This window comes from Benincasa hispida, chromosome 5 (assembly GCF_027475165.1).
Source record: "Benincasa hispida cultivar pf3 chromosome 5, pf3_genome.v1.1, whole genome shotgun sequence".
Classification (NCBI taxonomy): Eukaryota; Viridiplantae; Streptophyta; class Magnoliopsida; order Cucurbitales; family Cucurbitaceae; genus Benincasa; species Benincasa hispida.
Genome location: NC_143482.1, coordinates 54,199,510 through 54,211,797, shown reverse-complemented (window position 1 = coordinate 54,211,797; position 12,288 = coordinate 54,199,510). Strand labels below are relative to the sequence as shown.

At 33.4% G+C, this 12,288-nt stretch overlaps 2 long non-coding RNA genes across 2 annotated transcripts; one reads left to right on the top strand and one right to left on the bottom strand.

Moving 5' to 3' along the window:
* Positions 1-6,490: 6,490 nt before the first annotated feature.
* LOC120078653 (uncharacterized) lies at positions 6,491-8,303 on the bottom strand. The gene is made up of 5 exons (XR_005482065.2): positions 7,883-8,303; positions 7,723-7,788; positions 7,578-7,631; positions 7,431-7,496; positions 6,491-6,854 (listed from the first exon to the last, which is right to left on the bottom strand). It is a non-coding gene; the product is annotated as an uncharacterized LOC120078653 (long non-coding RNA).
* Positions 8,304-8,610: 307 nt separating this feature from the next.
* LOC150036249 (uncharacterized) lies at positions 8,611-9,929 on the top strand. The gene is made up of 3 exons (XR_016529541.1): positions 8,611-8,698; positions 9,080-9,202; positions 9,814-9,929. It is a non-coding gene; the product is annotated as an uncharacterized LOC150036249 (long non-coding RNA).
* The last annotated feature ends 2,359 nt before the right edge of the window (positions 9,930-12,288 follow it).

The window sequence follows — 12,288 nt, the reverse complement described above, 5'->3', positions numbered from 1 at the left end:
AGACTGCTTGCACACTTGGGCAGAGCCACAAAACGTCTTAAAGAGAGAGAGGTCCACGACTCAGCCTATAACGAGTTTCTGTTTTGCAGGTTTTGCTCTTCACTTGACCGTTGTGCATTGACGGTTTACAGTTCGTCATTCTGAGGGTCCTGTCGTTTCCAACAATTTTAAGATGTTTCGACATCATCAATAGCCCTCAATAGCAACAATGAGATATCTAACCTCAACCGTCCATTCCGGTTTGAAGGAGCGAACTTCAAGCGATGGAAGCAAAAGATGTTGTTCTTCCTCACCGTCAAGAAAGTTGCCAAAGCTTGTACCAGCGCTAAGCCGATCGTCCCTTTAGAAGAATCACCTGAACAACAAATAAAAGAAGCTACTGACTAGGAGGAGAAAGACTTTCTATGTAAGAATTTAATTTTAAATGGTTTGACTGATGATCTGTATGACTACTACAGTACAATGAAGACAGCGAAGGAGGTCTGGGATGCCCTGCAAAAGAAGTATGACACCGAAGAGGTCGGGTCGAAGAAATATGTGGTCAGCCATTAACTCAAGTTCCAAATGACAGATGACAAATCCGTGGAGGCCCAATCCTATGAACTCCAGAAGATAGCCCACGAGATAATTACTGAAGGTATGTCTCTAGACGAACAATTCCAAATTGTTGTTATTATTGATAAACTGCCCCCCTTATGGAAAAACTTTAAGAACACTTTGAGGCATAAGACCAAGGAGTTCTCCTTGAAGAGTCTTAAAACCCGGCTAAGCATCAAGGAGGAAGCCTGGAAGTAGGACCAGAAGAAGGAGGTGAATGCAGTACCTAGGAAACACGCCTCTGCCGTGGTAAAACCTGACCAAAAATCTAAGAGGACAAAGAAGAAAGGTCAGAATCGTGGCTCTAGTAACCAGAACCAACAGAAAAAAATAGAAGTCCCCTTTAGGAGAAACGATACAGTTCCGCTGCTTTAATTGTAATAAACCTGGGCACATGGCTAGGAACTGTAGGAACAGGCGTCGTCTTAACGAACCAGACAGAAGAACCGTTAGTCGCGATGATCATAGAAGTAAATGTGATCGGTGGTTGTGAAGGGTGGTGGATAGACACTGGCGCGACGTGTTATGTCTGTCACGACCTTAGTCTATTTAAAACTTATACTGAAACTAAGGATAAGAATATTCTGTTAGGAGATCACCACTCCACGAAAGTTGCTGGAACTGGCAAGGTGGAACTGAAGTTTACCTCTGGGAAGACTCTCACGTTGAAGGACGTTCTGCACGCTCTGGAGATACCAAATAATTTTGTTTCGGACTATCTCCTCAACAAAGCCGAGTTTATTCAAACTATAGGGGTAGGCCTATATACCCTTACCAAAAATAATGTATTTGTAGGGAAATGATATGCAACTGAGGGAATGTTCAAATTAAATCTAGACCTTAATAAAATGAAATCTTCTGTGTATATGTTGTGTTCTATGAATATTTGCATGCTAGACTTTGTCATGTGAATAAGAATTTAATTAGTAACATGATTAGGCTGGAAATGATATCTAAGTTATCCACGAATGATTTTGATAAATGCGAGTATTGTAGTCAGGCTAAAATTACTAAAACTCCGCATAAATTTGTACTTAAGGATTATGAGCCTCTAGATTTGATTCATTCTGATATCTATGAATTTGATGGCATATTGACTAGGAACAGTAAAAGATATTTCATTACTTTTATTGACAACTACTCTGATTTTACTTTTGTATACCTGCTGAAAAACAAAAGTTATGCTTTTGATGCCTTCAAACTTTTTGTTTCTGAAATAGAGAATCAGTTTAATAGAAAAGTTAAAAGACTTCATAGTGATAGGGGAACTGAGTACGACTCGGACAATTTTAATGAATTCTTTAACTCACATGGAATAATACACCAAAAGACTGCACCTTATTCTTCTGAAATGAACGGAAAAGCCGAAAGGAAAAATAGAACTTTAGCTGAGCTAGTAGTTTCTATTTTATTTAGTTTAGAAGTCGCGTCTTATTGGTGGGGTGAAATCATCCTTACCGTGTGTTATGTCCTAAATAGAATTGTGAAATCTAAAAACAAAACTTCACCTTACGAAATTCTCAAGAATAAGAAACACCAAACTTGTCCTACTTTAGAACATGGGGTTGTCTAGCCTTTATAAGAATTCCTTACCTAAAAAAGAGAAAGTTGGCTAGTAGAGCACGAGTGTGTATTTATAGGTTATGCCTTAAATAGTAAAGCGTACAAGTTCTATGATCTAGTGAACCAAGTGATCATTGAGTCAAATGATGCCGACTTCTTTGAAGATAGGTTTCCTTTTAAATCAAGTAATAGTGGGGGCTTTGGTTCAAGTGGTATAACCTTAGTTAGAAATCCTAACCCTAGAGAGAAAACTGACCCATAACCTAGAAGAAGCAAAAGAGCTGGAACCGCCAAAGATTTCGGAAATGACTTTCTGACCTATAATGTAGAAAGACACTAAAGATCTAAGAGTTGCCCTGTCCTTAGTAGATGTCAACCTATGGCAAGAAGCCATAAATGATGAGATGGACTCACTTGAGTCAAATAGGACTTGACACTTAGTAGATCTACCCCCAGGATGTAAGGTAATAGGGTGCAAATGGATCTTAAGGAGGAAACTTAGACCAGATGGGACTGTCGACAAATTTAAAGCCAGGTTAGTAGTGAAAGGCTTTAGACAGAGAGAAAACATAGATTTCTTTGACACCTTCTCTTCTGTCACTAGAATTACCTCTATCTATGTCCTGTTCTCTCTCGCTGCCCTTTATAACCTTCTAGTACATTAGATGGATGTAAAAACTACTTTCCTAAATGGTGAACTTGAAGAAGAGATTTACATGGAACAACCTGAGGGTTTTGTTGTCCATGGTCAAGAAAACAAGGTTTATAAATTAGACAAATATTTCAATGGACTAAAACAAGCTCCTAAGCAATGGCATGAAAAATTTGACAACCTTATCCTATCTAAAGGTTTCAAGGTCAATGAAAGTGACAAATGCATCTATCATAAGTTTGATAATAACTTCTGTACTATCTTGTGTCTATATGTAGATAATTTATTGATCTTTAGGTCGAACTTGCACGTCATAAATGATGTAAAATCAATATTGAGTACGAACTTCGACATGAAAGACTGAGGAAAAGCTAGTGTAATCTTAGACATAAAAGTAAATAGGTCTGAAAAGGGAATTTCTTTAGATCAATCTCACTATATAGAAAAGATTCTAAAGAAATATAATTACTTTGAGTGTAAACCAGCCTATACACCTTATGACCCTAGTGTCAAGTTGTTCAAGAACACTGGTGACAATGTTAATCAATCTGAGTATGCAAGCATCATAAGCAGTCTTAGATACACTATCGACTGCACTAGGCCTAACATAGCTTATGCTATAGGACTACTTTCCAGGTTTACAAGCAGACCTAGTAAAGAGCATTGGAATGCTATAGAAAGGGTCATGAGATACTTAAAGAAAACCTAAAACCTAGGTTTACATTATCAAAAGTTTTTCGCTGTCACGGAAGGGTTCAACGATACTGATTAGAACTCTCTTTCGGATGATTCAAAGGCTACAAGTGGCTATATCTTTAATATAGCTGGCGGAGCTGTCTCTTGGAAGTCCAAGAAACAGACTATTTTAGCCCAATCTACGATGGAGTCAGAAATGATAGTACTAGCGACAGCTAGTGAAGAAGCAGACTAGCTTAGAAGTCTGCTATTAGAGTTTCCCTTATGGGAAAAGCCATTACCAGCCATATTGATCCATTGCAATAGTACTGCAGCAATCGCGTTTAGAACCGTTACGTCGTAAGCACAGTACCATCACATACGGACTGATGAAAATTTGGCAGATCCTCTGACGAAAGAATTGGCCAGAGAAAAGGTTTTCAGAACCTCAGAAAGGATGGGACTCATGCCGAAAAGTGAATCGTAGTGAGGAAAACCCAACCTGTAGACTAGAGATCCCAAGAAATAGGTTCAACGGGTAATAACTGATCACGAGTTATATATAGTGAATCATGCTAAACCAAACACAGAGTTCCATTCTTATAACTTAAAGTCTAAGCATGGTATCCTGAAGCATAAGAAAGGTTGAACTCAATTCTTGATGAGATCTATACTTGATGACAAATGGGGTACCCAGCTACAGGAGTACCCTTGATAGATTCACCTATGTGAATGTGGAAGTGAGGGCCGCTTCCTATGGAGTTTTTAGGCAAACTCTCCAGGCCTTAAAAGCACGGGCTTTCGTACTACACCCTAATGACACTCTGTGTGAGAAGCTGTTAGAGATAGAGTTCAAAACCAAGGGTTACTCTAGTATATTCTGAATCATCTACACTATGTAAAGCTTTAAGTCGTAAGACACCTTTGCTTATGCACAGTGTTGTATAGACTGAAACTGCTCAATGAAAATCTTTCCTCTCTTCTCGTTTTGTTTAAATTTCTAAATGGGGGATTGTTGGGTGCAAATTTATATTTAAAACGGTCCATTGATTATTTTTAAAATGGTCCGTTTCGACGCTGAAAGGCCTATAAAAGACGAGACCTTCAGTAGTTCGTGATACACAGAATTCATTGTCTAAATTCCCACTTTAATTTTCTCCATCTTCAGTTTAGAAAGGGTGTACGTTCCGGTCGAAACGGTGCATTTTCGATCGATTTTCATTTGGTTGTTTTATCCTGGGGACGACGTGACAATTTTTAGACCTGCTTGCACACTTGGACAGAACTGCGAAACGTCTTAAAGAGACCGAGCTCCGCGACTCAGCCTATAACGAGTTTCTATATTGCAGGTTTTGCTCTTCACTTGACCAACGTGCATTGACAGTTTACAGTTCGTCGTTCTGAGGGCCTTGCCATTTCCAACAATTTTAATATTTCCTAATGTTTGTAATTAATTTGGCATCATCTTCTCAAAATATGGCTCCAAACCCCTAATTTTCGGCCAATTTCCGTATCTTCACAGAACAAAAAAAAACTGCTCTATCCATACAAATATATGACTGGAAAACAATGACAATCAGATTTTTTTATGACACACAAAAGATGATTGTCAGATTGCACTTTGCACAAAATACTCTCGGGACTGCACTTCGAGTTTTGATTTTCTGCTCTAGTTTTGGAACTTTTCACAGCCAAAAATGCCACGATCGACACAAAATCACATGGCTCATTTACAAATAATTTTTTGAAAAACTACGGGCCCTTACATTGATCGAATCAAAGTAAATTGCAGTAAATCTAATTCTATAACTCCAAAAACATCTATTATGCAAAAACCATCCCTACATTTTCAAGACAAATGCATAAAACACCCATTATTTTTCTGTCTTTCTTTCTAATAATGAAAAATTGAAAGCAAGACATGACTCTAATACCAATTGAATCGATCAAATCCCGTGCAGAAGCATACAAACACTCAAGCTTCAAAAATTGTTGAAGACAAGAACATAAACCAAAATTTAAGCATGTTTTAAATTAAAGTTTTGAAAAACTTACTGTTGAAGACCTTTCTTCAAGTGAAATCTTCCGTAAATGTGTTCCAAAAACTAACACTAACGAATCTCCATTTTTCTCTATTAGAATTGTAGGTTATGGGAGCCCTTTTGAAAGAGTGATGGGAGGAAAGAATTTTCCCAGAGAGAATTTTTCTTTTCTGTAAAAGCAAGAGAGGAAACCACATAATAAAATCACACAATTATCTTCTTTTGTTACGTTGAGTTAAGAGAGAGGTTTAGTTACCCCTCTCTCCCACTAACTCCTCACAACTTCCCATGGAAAGTTATTTTTATTTAATATATTATCAAATTAAATCATAATTTAATTTAAAATAATTAAGTAATATTTAATAAATCTAGTTTATTAAATATCATACATTTAATTAATATAATATTTAAATCATATTTAAATATATTTTTCTCTTATGACCTATAGTTTTAATTTCTTGTTGTATCAATTTTAACCTTTAGTTGTAATATAAAAGGATCTTTCTAAATATAAAAAATATTTTAAAATACTTACACTTTATAGCAAAAAGTTCCAAAAGTGCAAATGGTAAGTTTGGAACTTTTTGCTATAAAATGTAAATATTTTTTGAATTTTTTTATTTATAAGAATTTTCCTAATATAAATGTAATTTATATTATTTAATATTTGAATCTTATTCAAATATTTTAATTTTAAATTTTAACTTTGAATTTAATTCAAAATTAACTTCATAATATAATATATCCATATACATTATATTAATTGTATTATATACAATTATATTTTTCAAATAATTTGAACAATTCAAATTCATCTAAAACTTTAATAATTCTATTTTTTACGCTTAGTGAGCTACCAATGATACGTGGTTAATAAGTTAAACTCTTTAATTAAATTGATCAACATTCATTAACTTCGAGTGATTTCACTAAAGACCCACAAACTGCACTCTTCGCACTATAAATGTATTTTTTTTTTGTTCATAAATATAATCGTTACCAATAAATAAATCATTTACGAGTCATTCATAATTACAGTTGGGTTAAATTACCATTTTACCCCTGTAATTACCTCTAGTTCCTTAAGTCCTACTGATTCTCTAATGAACAACCTGTTTATAGTCCTACAATAAACAAAGTTCTTCTCGGGCCAATGAATATACAAATAAATCATAAAACATTTAAACTTAAAACTTAAAACTCCAACGTTCTCATTTAAACCCTCAAAACTTCTGTAAAAAATGATACTAAGAAGAAGTGTTAACACGGTTTCCATACGGCACCTTCAACAAACCTTCTCGTCATGCACCTGGTATGATCTTTGCCTTTGCATGAAAAGCATAACATAATAAAGTGTGAGTATAAAAATATCCAGAAAGTAATCCTAGTACTAGGGTCAGACTATGCATTTATGTTCAATGAATACTAACATGCTAGTGGGACATGAAAATATCAATCATTCATAGATGACAGTCTAGTGAACGGTTCAAACCCATCTTAACATATATCTGGTAGCCTGAAGGCACACATAAAAATATAAAAGTGAACCTATCGGTCCATGGAACTGTAACATAGTAGTGATTCGTCGGTCAACAGAGTTGTAACATGGTAGTGAACCGGTGGTTCATGAAATTGTAATATGGTAGTGTTAGGAGGGCAAATTGTTTCTCTTTTATCATAGCATTTAACATATCATCAATAATATTCACAACATCATTCACACTACATGGCTTAGAGTGCCACAAATATTCATAATTGTCATGTGCAATTAACTTCAGGCTCGTAAAACTACTTTATTCATTTAACTTGTCAAGCTTCTCAATACTATCTGAACAAGATAAATATTATTATACAGTCTTGTCGTCTGTCTCAAGGGCGATTCTAGTAATAAGATTACTTACCTCGAGTTTATGCGCAAACATGCAAATCACTCTCCTTTATCTTGAGTAAAAAAATCTTCAATTACCCTAAAATAAATCGAAATTAACTTAAATATTTTGGGCATAAACCAAACGAAAAATTCATCCTAACAGACTTCAAATGCTTACCTAACTTACTGCTTGATTCGAGATCCATTCTAAACTTTTCTCAACGATTCGAACCTAGACACAAACCAATAACTTAGGGTTCTAGATCTAATTTTCAGCAACTAAGTCCATTCCACATACGAAGTTACCAAGTCTTAGAACTCACCAAAAACCCACCAAGAACAAAATCAAATATCTGCTGGACAGCATACCAACACTCCCAAAACCTAATCTAAGATTCAAATACTATGGGTATCAACAAATTGAAGCCATAAGTTAATGGGTATCCAAGCTACACCATGAAACCCAACAAACTAAAATCTTACCCAAGAAAAATTATTCTGACGAGATGTGGTAGTTCCCTGCAAATCGGCGACGGCTAAGCAGGCGGAGACGCATAGTGGTTGGCGGGCGCAAATCTGAACACAGAGAGAGAAAGAGAGACTTAGAGAGAGAGACTGAGATTGGAAGAGAGAACTCTTACCGGCAGCGATCTGCGGCGACGGACATGTGCCGACTGCTTGTGAGGGCTGACTGAAAATAACAGTCGCCAAATGTTAAAAAAAAGACAAAAAAGGCATGATTTTGGCAGAAAAAGACGTGAAATTTCAGATTTTTCGGCTATTTTGTAATTTTTTTTGTCACCAATTTAGGACTAGAATTAACTGTCATTAAAGAGTGACAATTTTTTAGAGTCATTGAATTGAAAAATGAAAAAAACAGTTTTGGTGGCAAAAGATGAGAGACTTTGAATTTTAAAACTTTTGTGACTATTTTTTGGTATCATCAATCAATGACTTGTATTAATTATCATTAAAGAGCATTAATGAAAAAACTTGTTACGGTATTAGATAAATTATTTTAAATTAGAAAAATATTAATAACGCTTAATAAATTATAATTTTAAACTATAAAGAAATTAGTTAAGTAAGTTACTATTAAATTTATGTAATTTAATTATATGAATCAAAGTAAATTAATATTAAATACCCTTGAATTTTTTTAAGTTTCAAATATATACTTTAAATTTTCAGAAAAGAGTTTGTTTGATCCTTCCATATTCAACTGAAGTTGTTTAGTTCATTTTTCTTTTGCTTTTTGCTCTAAGTCCTTTCTCACTCGGGCTGTAGGCTGTAAAGCAGGTATGTATGTCATAGTGAAACGTGAATCAATATATTCCCTACTTTATGTAATGTGTCATAGGATTGAATAGTTTGTCAATCTCTCCCTTTTATTCTTTAAGTTGTAAATTAGCTTAAAGTAAAATTTTGGTTTCAGTTAGTTTCTTACTTTTTACAGAGAAGTGCGTCGCATTCTTTTTATGAGCTCCTAGTATAACATGTATAGAAGTTGGAAATTAATTTGAAGAAGTCTCTCATGAAGTTAATTTTTTTATGGGTTACCATGTTCACAATTTGTAGCTTCTGTCATTTTTTTTTTCCTTGTTTCATCTGTTCTATTAGTACTGGATGCCCAACTTGGTATGGTTTGGTTCATGTTTGAATTCTCTAATCATTTGGCAGACTAGACTTATTCACAAGAAATCATCAATGAAACGAATGTGTTTTGTATCGACTCTAGTATTGCCATCGTACATTGTTCGTATGCCTGACTTGAAAAACCACCTCAATTGCTGCAATATTCAGGTATCCCTTTATTACTACCTTAAATTTTGCAAACTTCTAGTACTAAAGTTGTCTTGTTACCTATTGTTGGTGGGTGTAAGTTGTGATCAAATGAAGCAAGAAGTTATATAATCAAATGTAACATGGTTGTTCAACTTAAATCTTGATGTATACCCATTATTCATAACTCAAAGATTCTAATGCTAATCAATATATTAAAATTCAGTTTGCACCATAAAGTTTTTATCAACAGTTTTGTTGTCTTGGTGTAATGCTAATCAATATATTACAAGCCTTTCTTCCTTACTCTTTCTTAATTTATCCTTTTACAGTAGGCTTTCCTCCTCTGTTGCTCCATTACATTAAGACACCATTCAAACTTTTCTTAACCTCTAGTTTTTGTTGATAAGTCATTTCTCGCTCAGGTTAGTCTCTATCAATGATCTGTAAAGTAGGTTTATTTGTTACTGTTGTTCATTATTGTATTAAAGTGTGGTTTGGATTGTTTTGAGTGTATGCTAAGAGAGATCGTAAATATTAAGAAGGTATATATATACCTTGCAAATATAATTATTATTGTTGACATTGATATATTGGATTTAATTCTGAAATGATGTTTATTTTTTTAATAGGTCTTTCGAAAATCTATTGAAGTGAAGAAATTGTCCAGCGAGTTATGTATTTGTGTTATTTTTGTTGGGACAATGCCAAACTTTTTTGGCAACACTTATTGTATTTAGTTTCTTTGTAAATAACTTACCAAAGTTTAGTTATTAGTTTCTTTGTATAAACATTACCAATCTTATTATACATTAAACTTCATATTTATGTTCGTATGCATTTTGTGTCAAAATATGAAGAAACATTGGTGTAATGATAGGGATGAAACAAATAATTATCCATCATTATAAACACTTTTATGATATTTTACATATGCCATGAAATGTATATGTTTGACATTGGAATACTGTCATTAATCAACCTTCAATGACTATAAATAAATGTCAATATATGTAATTCTATGACAGATTTTCAATGTCAATATAAATGTTTAATTGGCAGAAAAAGTCAACTTTTTTATCGTTTGTTGACAATAATAAATTGTCAAAGAAAATGTTATCATAATAGGTAATAAATATCAACAAATACTTATTGTTGACTATGTTAAAAGGTCATGAAAATAATCAATAATGACAGATTTTAGATGTGTTATTTATGCTCTTTTTTTTTATGGTGGATTCAAGGAATAAAAAAAGAGTCAAGAAATGTGTTTAGCACAACTTTTTAGAGTCATGAAAATCTATTTTTGTTGTAATGAATAAATAATTATAATTGTTTTGTATGTAAATGATACCGGAATGCAAGCATACTCAAAGACTAGCGTGAATAGTTTCTCCTAAGCTTAGTTATTGTAGTACTTTATTGATTTTAGTTAGGCAACCATAATATTGATTTGTGAATGAAATTAAAGTGTGACTCATAAAAAGAAAGAGACAATCAAAAGGAGTTTGATTCCAGGGTGTTGTTTCATTAAGGGTATACAAATGGAAATTGACATGCACTTAACTAGACATCGATATTAGTCTATTGTTGTCTATCCTATATAGACATTGATAGAATAATATCAGTATCTATATGGATAGACTTTTATAGAACACAATCACTATCTATCCCAGACAGAAACTGATAGTTGTCTATCACTGTCTATCCCTGTTAGACGGTAATATTGTTCTATCAGTTGGTCTATCAATTGAACTTCCATTATATCATACATTTAGACAGTTTTAGACTTTTGTCACTGCTTGTAATACAAAAATACCATCACAACAAATAGAGTATCCAAGCAAAAGGTCAGATAGATAGTTATAGATTTATATTACTATCTATCACCAATATCCGACACATAGTGAATAAAAAACATAGAATACAAGTACCAAATAGTAGAAAAGGAAATAAGATCCTAGTGATAAGTTTGATAGATAGTGATAGCCTTCTATCACTAATATCCAGTCAGCTTATAGTGAAAAAAAAAAAAAAAAACCCATAGAGTACAACTACCAAATACTAGAACAAGTACTAAATACTAAAAAAAGAATCCAGCAATAGCAATAAAATCATATAACAAGTATATATCAACAATTACCAGCAATAAAATTAGATTTTTATTTATCTATCAACTATTAGTAATAGACAATGATAGTTATCTATCATTGTCTATCACCGATAGACGCTGATAGAATATATCATTGTTTATCAGTGATAGACTACTATCACTGTCTTGATAGATCACTGTTTATGATATTTTTATGTATTATAAGTAGCTATAAACAGAACATATCTATAATCAATATATGTATGTATATAATGATAGAAAATGATAGAATACTATCATTATCTATTACTAATAGACAATGGTAGTGGCCTATCACTGTCTATTAGTGGTAGACGATGATACCATAAGTTTCTATTAGGGAAATTGTAATAGATAGCAATTTAGAAATATAATTTTGTAAGTGTATCTATAACGTTTCAGACTTTGTAGATATTGCAAAATGTCTAGTTTTGATATTTTATTTTTCCGTTAATTCAAAATTGTCCCTTAAAACAAATTTATCAGCGTTCTTTTTTTCCCCCTTTCTCACATATATTTTATACTTTTTGTTTGCTTTCTTCATCGTCCTCACAATATTCTTTTCTTTCTGCTTCTGTGTCCTCCTTTCCATTTCTTCTTCGTAGATTCTTCTCATTTTTTTTTTCTCGATTACGCACTTTAAACTCATCTATTCATAATCAATTCAATCAAAAAAATCAAACAAAACATGAATTGATTGGATAAGAAGGAACCTGGAGAATTTGAAAGAAATTGGGTGTTGGACTGGGGATATCCAAATTGACATAACTGAGGAAAAAACACATTAGCAAATAGACAGAGAAGTGTGAAAGTGATGAGAACAGAAGATGGTCTTTGGTCGGCATTGTACAGAGACCTGAAATTGCATCATCTTCAGTCGTAATTTTGGTAGCCTTTTTTACTTTTTCTCTCTAAATCTCTACCTTCCTTCTTAATTTCCGCTTTCATTTCCTCTAGTGGACCAAATCTCTATTAA